Source organism: Papaver somniferum, chromosome 2 (genome assembly GCF_003573695.1).
Source record: "Papaver somniferum cultivar HN1 chromosome 2, ASM357369v1, whole genome shotgun sequence".
Lineage (NCBI taxonomy): Eukaryota > Viridiplantae > Streptophyta > Magnoliopsida > Ranunculales > Papaveraceae > Papaver > Papaver somniferum.
Genome location: NC_039359.1, coordinates 206597740 through 206615865, shown reverse-complemented (window position 1 = coordinate 206615865; position 18126 = coordinate 206597740). Strand labels below are relative to the sequence as shown.

Below are 18126 nucleotides of genomic sequence, written 5' to 3'. Positions count from 1 at the left end.
GAGCCGAGAATTATGTGATTATCATCGCTTTCACGGCCACAACACCAACAATTTCCAAAATGTGCAAAGAATTATATTGAGGATAATTGATCAAGGAAAATTGAAACAATTCCTAGGTGTGCCACAACAAAACTTACCTCCACCACCAGAAGTACCGGCACCAGGAATGGAGAACGGAAAGAGTACATACCTGATTGAAGTAGGCACAAGTGCGAAGAATTTATACTGCAATTCAATAATTTACCCATTCAGAAGTATAAAATATTTTCATGACAATGTGCTAAGTCGAGTTTATGCACGAGACATTGATGGAAAAGAGATATGCAACTTAGCAGAGATACCACCGCTTCAAGAACGGCATAAGCAAGCTATCTCATTCATTGCAGAAGAAGTACCACGAGGCGGAGAATTGCATGTCAGCCCATTGGTTGTTAAGCTAAAAATTATACCGAATTTGAGGAATGGAGAAGAGACAGATACTGATGAAGACGCATGGGCGATAAATAGAATTCTAATAGATTATGGTAGCTCAGTAGATATCTTATTCTACTACGCGCACAAGATAATGGGCGGAAATGACTCAAACCTAATTCCTTCGACTTACAAGATTTATGGGCCGGTTCAACGGATCAACAAACAAACCTAAAGGAGAAATCACCATGCGAATCCCACTTAAGAATATAACTACGGAGGTGGTGTTATGTGTAGTTGATGTCGAATTTTCCTACAGTGCTCTGATAGGTCGACCTTGGCTACATGGAATATTAGGAGTCGCATCAATCTTTCATCAGTGCATCAAGTTTCCGCTACCGCAAGGAATATGAATGATAAGGGGAGATACTACAGAGGCGAAAAATTGCAATGAAATGGATATTGAAAAAGTGAAGAGCGTGCAATAAGAGGAAAAACTGGAAAGAAGAGATAAAAGAGAACAAAAGAAAAGATAGACTCATGGTTGATGTTGTGTATAAGGGAGGACAAATGAATCAGCAATGCACTAAGGCGGCAACATCAGCATCATATCATGAGTATATCAAGCGCGTTAAAGAAGGGGAGTTCCAACCAGGAGTTAGTAATGCAGCAAATACCGCCTTATCATATAGGAAAAGACGGAAATATTACTCTTGCGTGGGATGGACCATATGCTCTAACGAAGGTTATGGGAAATGGAATGTATGAACTGATGGATATTAAAGGAAAGGATGTGGAACGGAAGATCGATCAGCCTTGGAACCAAACATACTTGAAGAAATACTACCCTTAGGCAATGCAGCAGTCATAATATACATGAAGAAAGTACTTTGTGATCGAACCTATTGAAGCGTGATATATTTCCAATAAGTACTTACTATGAAGAAGAATAAATAAAGAAAAATACATCTGCATAGTATGGATCAAACATATAAATGAAAATGAAAAGTTTTTCTTCGACATAATTAAATACTTCGTATACAATACAAGAAGAAGAAAAAGGACAAAATAAGACCTTAATAGGAGGCAATAAAAATTAAAACCTCTAATTAGGGAGGCTAGGAATCCAATTGTGACGTGCACCCTAGTTCGCTTAAATGAAAGAGGCAATAATAAGACCTAACGTGCGTCACAATTGGGGAAAACCTAATAATGCATGGCTCGGGTGAAGGCAATACCATCCCGAGAACCCGAGTCATGGAGAATAGGGGAGAAACAAAAGCCTATCCAGCAGAGACTCCTGGGTTAACAACCTAGGGTAATAAGTTCTCTCCTAAGGAGTGTAGAAAAAATATCAAGGCGCCGCGGTACACGGTTGAGTAAAGCGTGCCTGGGACGTCTGGAGCGTTCCCAGCCATTCTTGGCAAGTCCTGACTATGATACACTCGGTCCTCAAGACAACCCACTAAGGGTGTGACCTCGAAAGGGGTTACGAAAACAGCTGATTATCGGCATAACCGGAGGGGAAGAGCCCAACCTAACCCGTTAGGGGTAAGCTTCCTTGAAGGGGCAGTCAGGGGGAAGATAAGGACGGCACCCTCCATTAGGGAGATGAATTGTGTCAAAGACGTCAATATCATGGGGATATGACTCAAGGGAGAGTATTGGTCTATCGTATTGATGCGAAAATATATCCTGCAGAGGAAATAATACGAAAAGATGATAAGACGAAATCAATAGGTCCTTACTTGAGAGAGTAACGACTACTTGCGATTTCGCCGCAGTACCACAAATAATACCTTGGGGAAAACATAAGACCTATCAACAAGGGTGGTCTAAATAAGACCTCCACGTAGGGAGGTATAATAAGACCTAAAAAGAAACACAAAAGACCTATACCACTTTTACTAACACTATTTTGCAGGGAACAGTCAAATAGTGTAATGCCTAACATGGAAAGCCAGGCGAATATATACGCATAAAAATGCAAAATAAGGGGAAAGAACAAACAACCACACACAAAAATAAAAGAAAAGAAAAAACTGAGGAAAAATAAGGGTGAGTTTATCAACCAAAGGAATGCAAAAATAAATAAAGACGAGAAAAGGTAAGCGTACAATGGAGGTATGAATTTGATCAATCGATACTATTAAGAGCGAAAATTACACCTATTAATTCTTTCACGCATACAAAATCTTTATATATTATATTAATTGTTAATACGTGTCTGCATAATCCATAACTATAAAGATAAAGAACAGAGGCAAGTATGGGAATACAAATGTAAAAGATGAATGTTATTTGCCATTTTAGAATAGAGTTATACACACCTTGTTACTAGTTGCAATCAATTAATTATGATATCAGAAGATATAGTGTTTTGTTTTTATTAATAATTAAGTGCAAGAAAAAGCGCAAAAATTATATAAGAAAGAATATCCATAGAAGAAGAGGCCATCCAAGCCGGGGAGCATCCAGAAAAATATCCAACAAAAAAGTGTATATACAGATAATAAAAAAGTGTGTACATAAAAGAAAAGACGGAGTTTTTAAAAACATAGAAGAAGACGAAGGGAGACAAGGGTATTTAGCGCATGCGGTTATCTTCGCCTAAATGCATCTTCACCATTCCTAAAAATCTTCACCCCAAATCTTCTTCAACCTCTGAGTCACTTTCTTCATACTCCACTTTGCTGTGAGAGATTTCTATTTCTTTGTCATTAGGAGGAACAGTAGGAAAATTGATCTCTACGAAGGGAAGCTTGTATTCAGTACATATTTCATCAGCATTCTTCTTAAAATGCTCATTTCAAAGACGAAGCACGTTCTTCTTGGTATTATATACATCAATCACTAGCTTTTCTTGCATCCTGCGATACTTCGAATCTCTAGCAGAAAGCCTCAGTTTTAAATCATTGATTTGTTGAAGGTGATCTTTTTCGGTAGCTACATAAGAAGACAGAAAAGATTAATGTCGTATAAGAACAAAAGACGAGAAGATGCATGAGAATAGAGAGCGAATTATTTAAAAGAGAATTTTGAGAAACCTTCTTTTTCAGAAATAATAACTTTAACCACCTCAGCATGATCATTTTCTAAGCTAATATTGGTATCCAATCATGCTCTAGCATTATCAATAATCCTTACAACTCATTCAAATTCATCATCGCTTTCTATGAGAAGACGAGAGCGAATCATATTTTCGCGAGCAGTCAAGACATCAATTTTACTTATGGCCTGATCTCTCTCTGTGTAGGATCAGAATCTCGCAATAATTATGTCTCAGCGAAGTTATCAATGGTATTGCACAATAGCGTCGCAGAACAATTTCAGAAACGACGTCAGCAAGGATCATGAGAAAGATGTGATAGTCTTGCAAAGATTAGAGAGCTCTCGAAGTTAATATTTGTAAGGTTGCGAGAATGTCGCAAACAATATCCGAAAATAAAGGACAGATTAGTTGTCATCCACTATGTATTTCCTTATAAATAGTCATTCGTTGTAAAGGAAAGGGAGATCTTTTTTGAGTAAGAGACGAGTAAATAGGAGAGAGAAAGTACAAAACAGAGATCATTCTTGATTTCTTTATTTTCCTTGTAACAACATTCAGAATTTAATCAATAAAATTAAGAGTGTAAACCTAAGAATGAGTTGATCAACAATGAAATTATATGAGGGGTGTATTGTAGGATTTCCTGCAACTACACTCTGTTTGAACTTGGAGTAGTGCTTCTTGAAATTCTTTAAAGCACGAGTACCCTTAAGTATTGCGTTATCTTTTTCAGTTATTAGAGCGCTCCTTATTGACTCCAAATCCTTAATCTTTTCCTTGGCTTTATGAAGATGGGATTTAAGTTTGTTATTAACAGATAACATGGACCTATGCTCGAATTTAAGGTTTTCATATCTTGATTTGAGTTCCTCCAAATTAAGAGTATTTAATTCATCAACTGAAGGGTTATTCAAGGCAGCATTAAGATGCTCTAAAAGGATGGAGTCTTCCACATGATAACTGATTGCTTGATCGGTTAAATTATAAATCTCTGCAAACACATATCATTGAAGAAAGGCGAAAAGTAACGTAGGGATACTTAGATTAGGGAGGAAATGAAATACATACTAATGAGTTGCTTGTTTCTCTCATGAACTTCTACCACATCATTCTCGTAAGAAGAAAGATCACCTTTGATTCTGAAATTCTCATTCTCGAGATTGCGGATCTTTTCGCGCAAGTCATTGATGACAGCATGAGGGAGGAAATTATGAGCAACGAGAATAAAATCAAAGTTCAATAAATTGATTAACACAAGAAAAAGAAACTTACCAAAGACTCAATGGCCAATTGAAAATCCGGAGTTAAGGAAAGGCAGCTACATGAAGAGATTCATGATTCGATGAAGGAGCTTTAAAAAGTTTAACCATCGCATCACACGCACGAGTCAGTACGGGATTATTAATAGTTGGCAAAGAATTACTGAAAATATCAGAGAGGATCGCCATGGCAGAGGTAGAGGCAAAATCATCAAGAGAAAGCAAAACATCGTTGCGAGAACAAGTGTTCGCAGGAACAGGAGAAGACCTCTTTCTCTTCTTGGAAACTACATATTTATTTTTTTTTTCCTTTCGCCTTTGAAGATGGAAAAACTCATTATTAGAACCAGTAACGTCCTCAGGCTCAACCTGCACACTCCATGTTAGATAAGAAATAGAGGCAGCAATATTGTTAAAACAAGATAAAAGCATTTTACTTCCTTGTAGCGCGAAGGTGACACCTTTATCAAATTTTTCTTAATTTTCGTCGATATCTGAAGCTAAAGGCGGCAACTAATGAACAAGATAAGGAAACAAAAAGAGAGAAGAAATGAAATAAAATGCGGAATTAAAATAAGAACGATTTTTTGGGGACCATGGTTTTTCTTGGGAGACCATGGTTTTATTTTTGGTAAAGACATTAGAAGTAAATCTAGGTCATCGCTTATCTAGATATTTATATTAATACCTAAATTACCCTCCTGATTAATTTTGGGTGATGATTAGCTAGTGTTAATAATAGTTAGTGTAATGATTAGTAAGATGATTAAGTTAAAGATAATTAGTGAGATTAAAAAATCAGATGAGTTTTTTTTTTAAAGAAGTAGAATTATTGAGAGAGTAAAGTTAGAGAAGATGAAGAAGGAAAATATGAAAAACGAATATGAAATTTTCAAAAAAATGTTGGTTCAAACTTATCTAAGTTTCAAAAAAAATGTTGGTTCTAATATGAAATTTTCAAACGAAGAAGGAAAACATTATCTAAGTTTGTATGCTTCAAACTTAGATAATGTTGGTTGAATTGCTCCAAACTTTCAGAAAAATGAAAAATTTTATGTAAATTTGGGCCAGTTCGGTTAACCATATATCAAAAACATGTAACCGAACACATTTGAAAGTGTAGTTCGGTTACCATATGTCAAGAACATGTAACCGAACACACATGAAAGTGTAGTTAGGTTACGTTTTCCAAACACGCAGGTTACCGAACTCGCTCGTTAATGGAGGTTTTGGTCGTACAGTGCAATGTTCGGTTACCTAGGATAAAATGGTAGGTAACCGAACTTTGAACTTGAAAATTTATTTGAGTACATCTTGTGTGTTCGGTTAGTTCGCAAACTTCAACGCAACCAAGTTCCCAACCGAACTTTTTACTGAAAAAAAACTCCATTAAACCTCTCTGCAACTTCCATTTTCAACTCATTTTGATGATTAGTTCTCATTTATTCAACCAAAAACGAATGAAAAGTAATGGGTTTGTGAGAATAACTTTGTTAATGTTTTAAATTAAGCTATATATATAGTGGTGGTGGTGGTAATCGGAGGTGGTGGTGGTAATCGGTGGTTGTTGGTAGTGATAATTGTATGTGGTGGTGGTGGTGATCGGCGGTGGTGGTAATCGGTGGTTGTTGTTGGTGGTGGTGGTAATCGGCGGTGGTGGGTGGTGGTAATCGGTGGTTGGTGGTGGTGGTGGTAATCGGCGGTGGTGGGAGGAGGTAGTGGTTATATATATATATATATATATATATACAGATAGAGAGAGATGGTTATTGTGTTGGTTTTAAATTAAATTAGGTTCAGGGTAGGTTAGTCATTTCAATGTTCTAGGACACCCCTTATAACTATAGGGAAGGTGGCCTAATAAGACCATGGTCCCCAAAAAAACCATGGTCCCTAAAAAATCATTCTAAAATAAATATACATCTTTCTTTTCCTCAGGCCAATAAAAGACCCAAGGTTTATATGAGTCAATTAGGAAGAGGGAGGATCGATCCATCATCACCTTTACCAGTTATGTAAGGACCCTCCACGATAAGAGGAAACTCCACCCGATGAGTATCCTTCGATAAGAGAGTTGAATCATTGGCTTTCTTGTGAAAGTCAACATCGCGCATGATTTTTTCGTGCTCTGCGAAACCGTTCGCTCTCATTAAACGAACACCCCAACGGTGACTCTCATTGGCAACAAGGGAGACATCATAATGTTTAAAAAAATCTCCACATTATACTCTTCCTTCTTGGGCGGAACCTTCACATATGGAGGATATAAAGACTCTAAGCCAGCAGCGCGGCGAGAATACTCCACCATAATCCTAATACTATCACCGTGCACTTGAAATATTTCGCGAGAAAACTTAATATATGCCAATAGCTCATAAAAGAGAGGGGTTTGAAGATTGTAAATAGGAATAGAGAGCCGTGCAGAAAGTTGTCCAAGTGAAATAATGACTCTCTGGTCATTCCATTGCACATACGCGAACCAATCAAGCCCAAGTACGATATTATGGCTCGAACCCTGGGAACTGTTAATGTAATTCCTTTAGATTTAAGCTCATCCTTCACTTTAACGAGTTCCTTAAGAAGTTTCTTTCCTGCTCGGGGAGCCATTGGAAGTACGGGAATATGGAATGAAGAAAGGAAATTCAAAAGGTTTGAAATCAAAAGATATCAACCAAGATAAAGAAAATCAGGATTACGAACTATGAGATTAAGATAAAGAAGAGAATGACAGATTTGAAAAGGCAAAGAAGGAGGAAAGTAAGAAGAATAATGAAGGCGTATGAGGATGGGTAAAAGATTTTATTCCTCTTCCCGAGATATTTCATCCCACATGCGCAGTAATTATAGGAGAGATAAGAAGAGGCGATTACCAGTAAAAAGGAGATTCAATAGAAGACGTGTCAATCAATGAGTGGTAAAGTCAACACGTGTACACGGTCATACTAAAATTCCGGAAAAAAGTCGGTTGATTTAAGAGAATAAGAAAAGATGGGTCGATGAGGAAAATCAAGGCTTCTCTTATCGCCCTTTCCTTCAAAAAGAACAATACGAGAAGAGGCAAAATGTGGGTGCAAAATACCGCACACCTAATTGTAAGGCGAAGATATATATTGGATAGCAGGCGAAAATGACGCGCTTATTACATTCCTGCTGACGGATGAGATGACGTCACCAAGTCACACCAAAAGTGTGAAGATCAGCACAGTAATTAAAAGAAGAGCGCGGCAAATATAATCAAGGGCGATTATAACGCCCTCTCAGATCCGAAAAAGGAGGCTTTATTAGCTGTCCTCCAGTATGTAACCTCTATAAAAGGGACCAGAAGCCATTGTAAAAGAGAGAGATATTTTTTTGGGAGAATTGAGATAAGAATATTAGGAGAGAGAAAGTTATTTTGTTCCCCCAATTTAGGGTTTTCATACATCCATATTGTATTTTTCTATCTTTTAATAAAATGATTTAGAATTTTCTTTATGATATCTTAGATTCATTTCATAGATTTTACTTGGGTGTTAGTTGTAGGATTTCCTGCAATTACAATTTTACAGTAAGCTACATGTAATATAATCGACTATCTTAGGGGTCCAATTAGTCTCGACTGATGTCAGGACAACACAAAATTAAATAACTAAAGTCGGAAATGGAATGAATATAAAATTGTAAGCGATTTAAAACATCGAGCAATGCTTGTTTGAGCTTTAAAAATTTAGAAAATAATTTTCAATTCGAAGAACAATCACTCTTCTGATGATAAAATAGAGTAGATTGATTTCAATACTGCATCATAAGAAGAGTGATTATTCTTCGAATCGAAAATTATATTCCAAACTTTTAAAGCTCAAACAAGCATTTCTTCATGTTTTAAATCGCTTACGATTTTATATTCATTCCATTTGCAACTTTACATATTTAATTTTGTGTTGTCCTGACATCAGTCTAAACTAATTTGACCCCCAAGATAGTCGATTATATTACATGTAGCTTACTGTAAAATGGAGAGGCAGATGATGATAAGTGAATGTGGTTCTTATCTAATCCCGCCACAAAGATCCTTTCATAGAATTTGGTACATGGTGATTTTGGTTATAATGATGATATCGATAGATTTCAGAGTGAAGTGAATGATTTGAGATGTCATAATAGGTTTATCTTTCTATTATTCTTCCTAAAGAAGCTACGTACTTTCACTTAGAAAAAATTGGTCAATTAACCCAATAATGATAATTTCTGGGTGAAAAAGACATGCAAAATGTGATACTGTTTAAATGGATGAGAATATAAAAATAGTCAGGATTTAAACAGTTTCATCCTACTCATTTTCAATTTTTTTTTGTTATTTTTAATTACATCAGGATACATCCAGTTTCATCCTCCCTACATTTTAAGTTTAAGTCAGGATGAATCCGGATTCATTCTTGCTATTTTTTTGGTGTCCATTTCGCCGATACTAATTTTTACTCGTTCTTTAGAACCATGTTTAAATATACATGTGCATTTGACCAAATTTCTCCTTCACTTATACACTTAATTTTCAAAACTACATGAGAATAAATTAAGATTTTATGCGCATTCTTATAGCCTGGCCCTTTTCGCCACTTTATTTATTTAATTTGTATTTTCTTGACATGAAAGACTAATTGGACTCTTAAGATAGTCAATCAATACATGTAGCTTACTGTAACATAGAGAGGCAGATGATGGTAAGTGATTGTGGTTCTTATCTAATCCCGCCACGAAGATCGTTTCATGATGGTCACGTTGCCCGAAAGACAGCAGCCTATGGACAGAAAGGTGGTGGTGATTCCACGGGTACAAATTCAGATGGTGCAGTAGTAGATACAGACATAGGTGGTAGAAGTTCTTGCGACGACGTACCACCGTTTTCATCGTTGTCGGGGCCATGCTCATTTATGGTTCCGTTGCTGCCGATGATCACGTTATAAGTAGTAGTACTAGTATCAGTGGCCTCAGAATCCTGGGAAGCACCACCACCTGGGATACTGATCATGTTATAAGTTATGGTTCCATTGCTGCCATTGATCACGCTATAAGTAGTGCTACTAGCATCAGCATCGTGGGCAGCAACACCGCCTAGGATACTGAAACTCATAGGATAGTAAGTGACATTCACAAAAAGCATTATTACGATCATGAAAAGAAAAAACATCTTCTTCCCACTCTTCATGTTGCACTTATAATCTTTTAATTTCTGTTTCTCTAGCTAGGTAACCTAGCTCGCTTACACTGTGATCTCTTGCGTTCATTACCATTCCATTAATTTATAGTATGAACCTAAGAGGGTAGAATGGTAAATAAAATATCAGAATTTAATAATCATTAAATTGATAGTTGAACTACTCTTGTCTTACTCATCATAAGTCAAAATTGAACAGTACGCAGTAATTAAGTAATCATGCGCTTTCTGCGCCCATTGGTTTGAAACAGTATGGTTTAGTTGCTAGCACTCTTAAATCATGCCAACCTCGGTTTCGCTTCAGGTAGGGCGTCTTTTTCATGAGAATAAGGCGCATATTACAAGATCAAGACTAATCCTCAGGATTTGGCATTATTCAATAGTGATCACCCTTACAGCATGAAAATCCCGCATTAATTTGATTCCTCTAGGCTGGTGTTGGTTCGCTTTAGCAAATGAAAGTCATCACAGCTGTTTACATCTGAACATAATGTGAGGTATTCCTTCCGTTTCTTTTTAATAGGTCAGTTTCTACAAATAAATATTTCAAAAAAATAAGTTATTTTTTTAATTGGGAAAGTCAAATGTTACTTTAATTTTCTAGGACCATTTTTATTTTAACTTCTTTTGATGACAAGTGTTATGTGGATCATTTCACTTATTTCTTTGGCTGACAAGTGTGATGGGACCATTTCACTTCACTTTTTTTATTGACAAGTGTCTAGAGATCCACTTTCAATAATTAGTTTTCTTAATTTCCTTAATTTTCTCAAAAAAAAAAACTGGCCTGTTAAAAAATAACGGAGGGAGTATGATTTTCTACCAATATTACTCATAAAATGCCTGATTCAAATTTGTTTTCATGTACTTAATTTATTAAAGGTATTTGAAGCATTAAGGGTTGGGGTATTTGATGTCTTTAGCAAGTAAAGGTATCCGAGCTTATAAAAAAAGAAAAAGTAAAGGTGTCCGAGAAATCTCGCATAAGAAACCTGCTTTTAGTTGTAGTTTGTTTGACAGTTATTATTTCAAGGTTATCTAAATGTTTGAACAAAAATTGATCGATGTTTTAAGAACTGTACCGTTCACATACAAATTGATTATATTTGGATTATCGAAAGAGTGATGCTATCGGTTTACACCGCAAAAAATCCCGTGAGGGGAATGAACGGCCAGATGGGAAGTCCTGGGGGAGATTTGCAGGGAGTGGGGTTTAGAGTAGGGGCCACGTTTCTTTTTTCTCTCAGGCGGTAGCAGCTGGGTTTATTTTAATCAAATTCGATTTCGATAACAATAATGCGTGGTGTACCAGCTGGGTTTATTATATAGATCAAGATATTGAGTGTCTTCTGGTATTCTCAAATGTACACAGAAAGAACCAGAATACGGATAATATTGGTAGAGTTAAGAGTGAAGTGTATCACTCAAGATGAAGACTTACAATATAGTAGATTTTTGATTTATATACCCCCATAAAAGAAGTTACATACTTTCACTTATTCACTTATTCTGCATTAAAAGTACATGAACATAATTTAAGATATTATTCATCATCCATTTAATTAGCTCCTTTCGGCGGCTTTATATAGCTAACTATAGAATAGACGCAGATGACCATGAGTAAATGTATCTCTTATTTAGTATATAAATATTCTCATATGACAATCTTCAAGTTTTTCACCCCAAAGATTGTTTCTTTGAATCGTAGGTGATCACCTGCCCGTGAGACAGTCTCTATGGCTGTAATCGTTTCTTCTTTTCCACCGGAGCTGATTCTGACGCTGAGTCTGAAGCCTGAATTGTCCACCAAGGACAACCATACCTACCCCCATAAACTGGTATCACGTTTGATGGTGTGGATACACACGTAGGTGGTGGTAGCTCCACTGGTACGATAGTAGATGGTGCGGGTACGGACATAGGTCGTGTGGAATCAAACGTGGGTGGTGGTAGTTCCACTGGTACAATTGTAGATGGTGCGGGTACGGACATAGGTGGTGGTAGTTCTTGGGACGATGTATTATTACCATTGTCAACGTTGTCAGGGCCATTATCATATATGGTTCCGTCGGCGCCGTTAATCACATTATAACTAGTAGTTTCGGAAGCACTAGCTTCGAAACTCCTGGCTGAGACACCACCTAGGCTGATGAAACTCTTAGGATAGTAAGTACTCTCCACAAAGAGCATCATTACGATTAAGAAAAGAAAAAACACCATTTTATCGCTCTCCATGGTTGACTTAATCTATTTCTCTTTCTCTAACTTTCTTTAACTAATCTAGCTCGATCGCTCACTCTGTCTCTGCTGTTCACTGAACACTTCGTTTTATAGCGTGAATTGAACCTGTGAGGGCGTAATGGTAAATGGGATGTGAATATATTTAATTACCATCTAATCATTTAACTAATTTTGTCTAACTCATGCATTCTAAAAGTGTGAAAGAAAATCGAAGGCATTGTATGCCGTCAATATATAGCATCTTTCCGTAATGTTATGCGATGAAAACATATAGCCACCAACAGATTACCAAACTGATTAATGCTGAGTTCCTTCTGTATATTAATCCATATGAAAATAGTCAGTCACCTAACTAATCAATGTTAATCTTTTGGTGTGTTGAAAATATCATCTTCTAACTTATCCATTAATGGTTGTACTCTTTTATAGAAACCCAAGGGACTTGTTGAAGGTATAATCAACATATTTTTGGAATTCAAAAATGTGTTAAACCTGAACTTTCTATTGACGTTCATTTTACATGTTGTTAATTAAAGATTATGTCACGGTTAATGGTTGTAAGTCTACTGACGTACCAGGATTGGTGCGAGAAAAGTTGGTAAAAAAGAAAGATCCAGAGACCCTTTCGACTAGTAATGAGGATTCCGAATATCACATGATTAATGTCAATCAAAAAGAGATCCAACAACTAACTAAAAGAAAGATCCATTCTATGGGATCCTTCCTTTCTCCAAACGGAACGAACAGAGAGACGAGTCCACCATTCCGAATGCTAATACTAGTTGGCATTGGCACAGTACTATAAAGAAAAAGAAAAAATAAACAATTTTAATATAATTAGCATATTGAGTTGTATGATGTTGTTAATTGATGAAAAATCTGAATAGTTGAATCTTTTAATTTCTTCTCCATATATCTACCTTTCTCTGATTTTAAATACAAAAACTAGGGCTTCCCATGGATCGGTTTTCTACCCGAACCGAACTCGTCCAAACTGACAAAAGGAACCAGAAAACCAAAGACCGAAAAATCCAAAAACCAAAAAACTCAAAGACCGAAAAAACCGATTCTAGATGGTTGGTTTTGGTTTGATGTCACAAAAAAACCAAAAATCCAAAGAAACCAAACCAAAATAAACCCGAGAGTTAGAACCAAAAAAACTAACAAAAACCATAATAATATGTAGCGAACTTTCCATCATAGTATAATATATATACACTTCAATGAGTATATCCAAAAATAAAGAAACTATAATTAAAAATATATCTAATATTAAATTATATATGTATAATATATATGATTTTAATGGCTATACCCATAAATAAAGATATTATAGTTCAAAATATATTTATTTTGGGATTTGCTTTATAATTTTGATATACGAGCTAAAAATGAAAGTCTATTAAAACAAACAAAAAAAAATGGAAAAACCAAAAAAAAAAACGGTGAAATGGTTCTGATTTCTAATATTTTAAACCGAACATGGTCTGGTTTGGTTTCTGGTTTTTTATAAGAGATGTTGGTTTGGTCCTTGGGTTTGGCAAAAAACCAAACCAAACCGAACCATGGACAGCCCTACGTAAAACGGACTTCTTTTGTGATAGCTCAAACCTACAGTTCTGATAAAATGTCTTTATACAAATTAAGTTTTCATGTACTTCATTTGTTAAGGTTATTTTAGAATCTAGACGGCTGGACCAAGTAAACGTAGCCGAGAAACTTTGTCTCCGAAATCTGTACTAAATGTTGTTTGTTTGACAATTCGTTTTCGAAGTTATTCTAAATTTTTAAAGCTTAAACAAGCATTGAAATGTAGCATTGAAAACATATCAAACCTAACATACTTGATTGTATAGGTGTAAAATGTAGCATTGAAAACATATCAAACCTAACATACTTGATTGTAGAGGTGTAAAACGTGTCGGCACAGTCCAACACATACAATTAAGAGGCGACCCGCCGTGCTACGTGCCATGTAGAAATTAAGGTGTGCCATATTGTGTCGTGCTAGAGAGCATGTTGTGTCATGCCTGACTCATTTTATTTTATATTTATCAAAATAAATATTTTCAAACATATCTATCTAATTCTTTTAAAATCCAAAGTCATATAAGCTCCCACGTCGCTAGGGATGGTCATGGGGCGGGTATGGGGCGGGGATCTTGTATCCCAGTCACTGCCCCGTTCAAAAAAAAAACCACACCCTCCCCATTACCCGCTTGATCTGGGACGGGGCGGATATGGAAAATACTCGTACGGGGCGGGTTTTTAACGCGTTACCCATAACATTAAGCTCAAATATAATGAGTTAATTTAATAATCAATACCTAAGTTCAACCAATAATAATAATAATAATTTAAAATCTCAAACTCATAAATTCATCGTAAACACAAGCAAAGAAAAACAAATTGGTCTATAAACGAGCATCACTCATTTTAGTTCTTAATTATTTCTTATCAAGTATCTTTCTTATAATATAATATAATTTCTTAGTTTAAATATAATATAAATAATTAATGATATCTTATACTTTTACCTTTTCTTTTATAATATAATATAATATAATTTCTTAGTTTAAATATAATATAAATAATTAATGATATCTTATACTTTTACCTTTTCTTTTATAATATAATATAATATCTTAGCTTAAATATAATATAAATAATTAATAAAAATATAAAATTCTAAAATGGGAACGTACGGGGCGGGGACCTAGAATCCCATCCCCGCTTCACTAATTTCGGGTATTACCCATACCCAGCCCCAACCCCGTTTGTACGGATAAAACCCTACCCAATAGGAGCGGGTACCCACGGGGATGGGTTTGGGTGGGGCAAATGGCCATCCCTCACGGGGACGTGACGTCGCACGGTGATCCTCACCCTCCCTTCCCCAAATTGCATAAAAATTCTCTCTTTTTACGCCATGTCATTCCTAATTTTTCTCCCCTCCCTCGCCATGTCACTGGCCATCTCAATTAAAAAAACGTGAGGAACAAAAACAAAACAAAACAAAAATACTAAAAACAAACCCTAACTTATTTTTCTTCCCTCTTTTGTTTTCCTCTCTATTTTCCATACTCATCAAACGCCTGTGGTGATGACTACCCACTGCTCCGACGTACAAGGACTTAACAACGCCGATAAAAGAAGACCTAATTCTGTTCTTCCTGTGGTTTAGTTCTGATTATTTTTGCAGGAACAATTTTTGCTTCGGGTAAATCCTAACCCTCTTCCTTTGTGTCTCTTTGTTATTCTCAATCAATAAGGAGGTACGATTTTTATTTGGTGTTGATAAACAACAGAAAGCTCATCTGTCGGATTTATTTAATTATCTATTTTTCCTAACAAGAAGTCTTATTGTTGTAAGAGTTCCTTGACGTATAGCTTGATTAATCATGGGAAAAGATCTTATGTAGTGAATTCTTTCAAAATGCTACCATCTGGTTTTTGTTTGATTATCTATTTTTGTAACAGGTGTTTTTATTGATATAAGGGTTAATTGACGTATAGTTCCATTACTATATGAAAAATCATGGGAAAAGATCTAGGGAAGGTGATGAATTCTCTCAGTTTGTTATTTGATATTCTAGTCCATATCCGTTTTCTACCAATGTTGGTTTTAATCGAATACTTCTATTTCCAGTGATCATTAAGTTTGTGTTTAAATATTGTTATCTGAATCTGATGGGAATATGATTATTGATTTTATTTTATTTTCTAATTATTGTTTGTTTAGTAATGCTTTTAATTTATTGTGATTTTCCATATTTTTTGGATTATATGAAAGCTTTCATTTAGGAAACCTTGGAAGCACACTGCAATTCTTGAAAAGGCCAAGCAATTTATCAGTTAGTACCTCTTTTCAGTTTTTATAATAGTGTTGCGAATGAAATCACCTTCTAAATAGCATACAAAATGTCTATTCTTATTTGAAAATGTTGTTTGCTCTTGAGGTCGCAAAAATAATGTGACCATCGATATCCATCCGAAATTCAACTGTGTTACTATTCAAAAAAAAAAAAAAAAAAAAAACAATCATTGCAGCGGAGACACGGTTCTTTGACGATGGTCTTGAACCATATTTAGAAGTGGTATCTATATATTATAAAAAGAGGTGGTGTTCGTGTAAACTGACAAATCTGCTACCTATTTGCTTAAGTTTGCTAATGATGTTTTTTCGTGCAACTAATCCATTCTCGGAATCAAGGATTAGTTAACTTTAAGAAAGTTCTATTTCCAAACAGAAAAGTTGATGCAGGTCATAAGTTTTTAGTCTTGTATCTTCACATATCCTCATTGTTCTCCTCAAAGTCACGTTTAGATTTTGTTATCCTTGGTCGCACCATATATTGCAGTTTCATATCAACTATTGTGGGGTTTTCTAATAATAAGAAATGTTGTCATAGTTGCAGCTTCTGTGACGTGCAGTGTTGCAACCAGGAAGTAGGCGGTCCTGTAAAGGTGCAGTTGGTTTATGCATAATGAGGTTGATGCATTCGGAGAAATTGGGAACTTTGTTGACATGAGGTAGATGCACTTGGAGCTTACTTATCTCAGAATCATTTATTGTGATGAATCCTTAAAAACAAGCCTGAATGCTAGGGATTATGCAACCTCCAGCAGGACTGACTACAGCTCAATCCTTATGTAAGTATATTTTGATTTTACTCTTCTCTCTTTCTTTAATCTATCTATCAGTCAGTCTGTTGCAATGAGTATTTGGACTTCTTCTTACCGCTTTGTGCGTTTTTTTTATTATTATTTTTTATTTTTACGTACCCTTGGCATTCACATGATGAGTTTATTCTGATTAAGTTCAATTTTTGCAACACCAACTTATTTTACTACACACAGGTGCCTTATCTCTTCTAAAAGTTTACTTATTCATCGCGTCATAATGTAAACAATGTGTTTGATACCACAGAAATCATCTTTGTCAATTCGTCATTCTGGAACATTCGATTGTACCAGATCAATTGAAAGTTAACATTGGACTGGAAGACTAAATGTTTTTCATCTTTCATCTACTTTTGATGATTTATGAGCTTATCACATTATTTGAGAGTTAACGAAGAAAGGTCAATTCTACACTTTGTGAACTTTAATCCGATGTTGAGCCATCAAGTTTTGTTATTGTTGTTTTGCAGGGTGCGAATTTGTAAATTAGATTATAGATTGTCTGCTGAAAAGATTACTTGACCATACTATACGCTTCCACGAAAAAACATTGTTTGGCTGCAATGTCTCTTGCATTTTAGCTCTCAACTAAAAAAAAAAACTTATAATTGGTCCTTGGCCAAGTTTGCCATGTATGTATTCAGTGTCTTTAAATCCAAACTATGAGATATTGGCCCACTTAAAATGTTGCTCTAGTTGCTGATTTTATTCAGTGTGGCAACTGTTTGCGCAACCATGGGCCCTTCTATATCATACAGAGGAAACTTGAAGATGCCATAGCTGCTACGAGCAATGATATCTCTCTCCCATTTGAATTTCTAATATGTTTTCTATTAAAATTTGTGGATTATACGTTTAAGTCTATTATGCAAGTGCACTGTAGGTTAATCATGTTGGGTAGGTAAAAAGATTTGTGACGAGAGTGCAGTTAAAGTGGCTTGAGAAGAAAAATTCGAATATGCAAGTTCTTTTTTTTTTTTTTGCTTCCTCAAGTACGTGATTGATTGTACCAAGTTTACTTATTACAATTGATTTACTTTTATTTTATTTTTTCATATACCTGTTTTATTTTGTTGTTTATTTGCATTTTTGTTTTCTCTCCCGTAGGTGATGATAGGTTATTATATGGCTTCAGACTTTAGCTCTAAATTTTGGTTTAAAACCAAAATTTAATAACCTATCATCACCTATGGGAGAGGAAACAAAAATGTAAATTCGAATTTTCCTTTTGGTAATTAAGGGTTCTTAGTTTGTATTGTACTTTTTTCAGGGCCGGCCCTGAGGCA

The 18126-nt window shown here is 35.5% G+C and overlaps 1 long non-coding RNA gene across 2 annotated transcripts; it reads left to right on the top strand.

Annotated features, from left to right (window-relative positions):
• Nucleotides 1-15216: 15216 nt before the first annotated feature.
• On the top strand, nucleotides 15217-17701 carry LOC113354440. Of its 2 annotated transcripts, XR_003361879.1 has the most exons (4): nucleotides 15217-15377; nucleotides 15638-15716; nucleotides 16576-16810; nucleotides 17311-17701. It is a non-coding gene; the product is annotated as an uncharacterized LOC113354440 (long non-coding RNA). The 2 variants fall into 2 exon arrangements; XR_003361878.1 differs by having other exon boundaries at nucleotides 15638-16810.
• The last annotated feature ends 425 nt before the right edge of the window (nucleotides 17702-18126 follow it).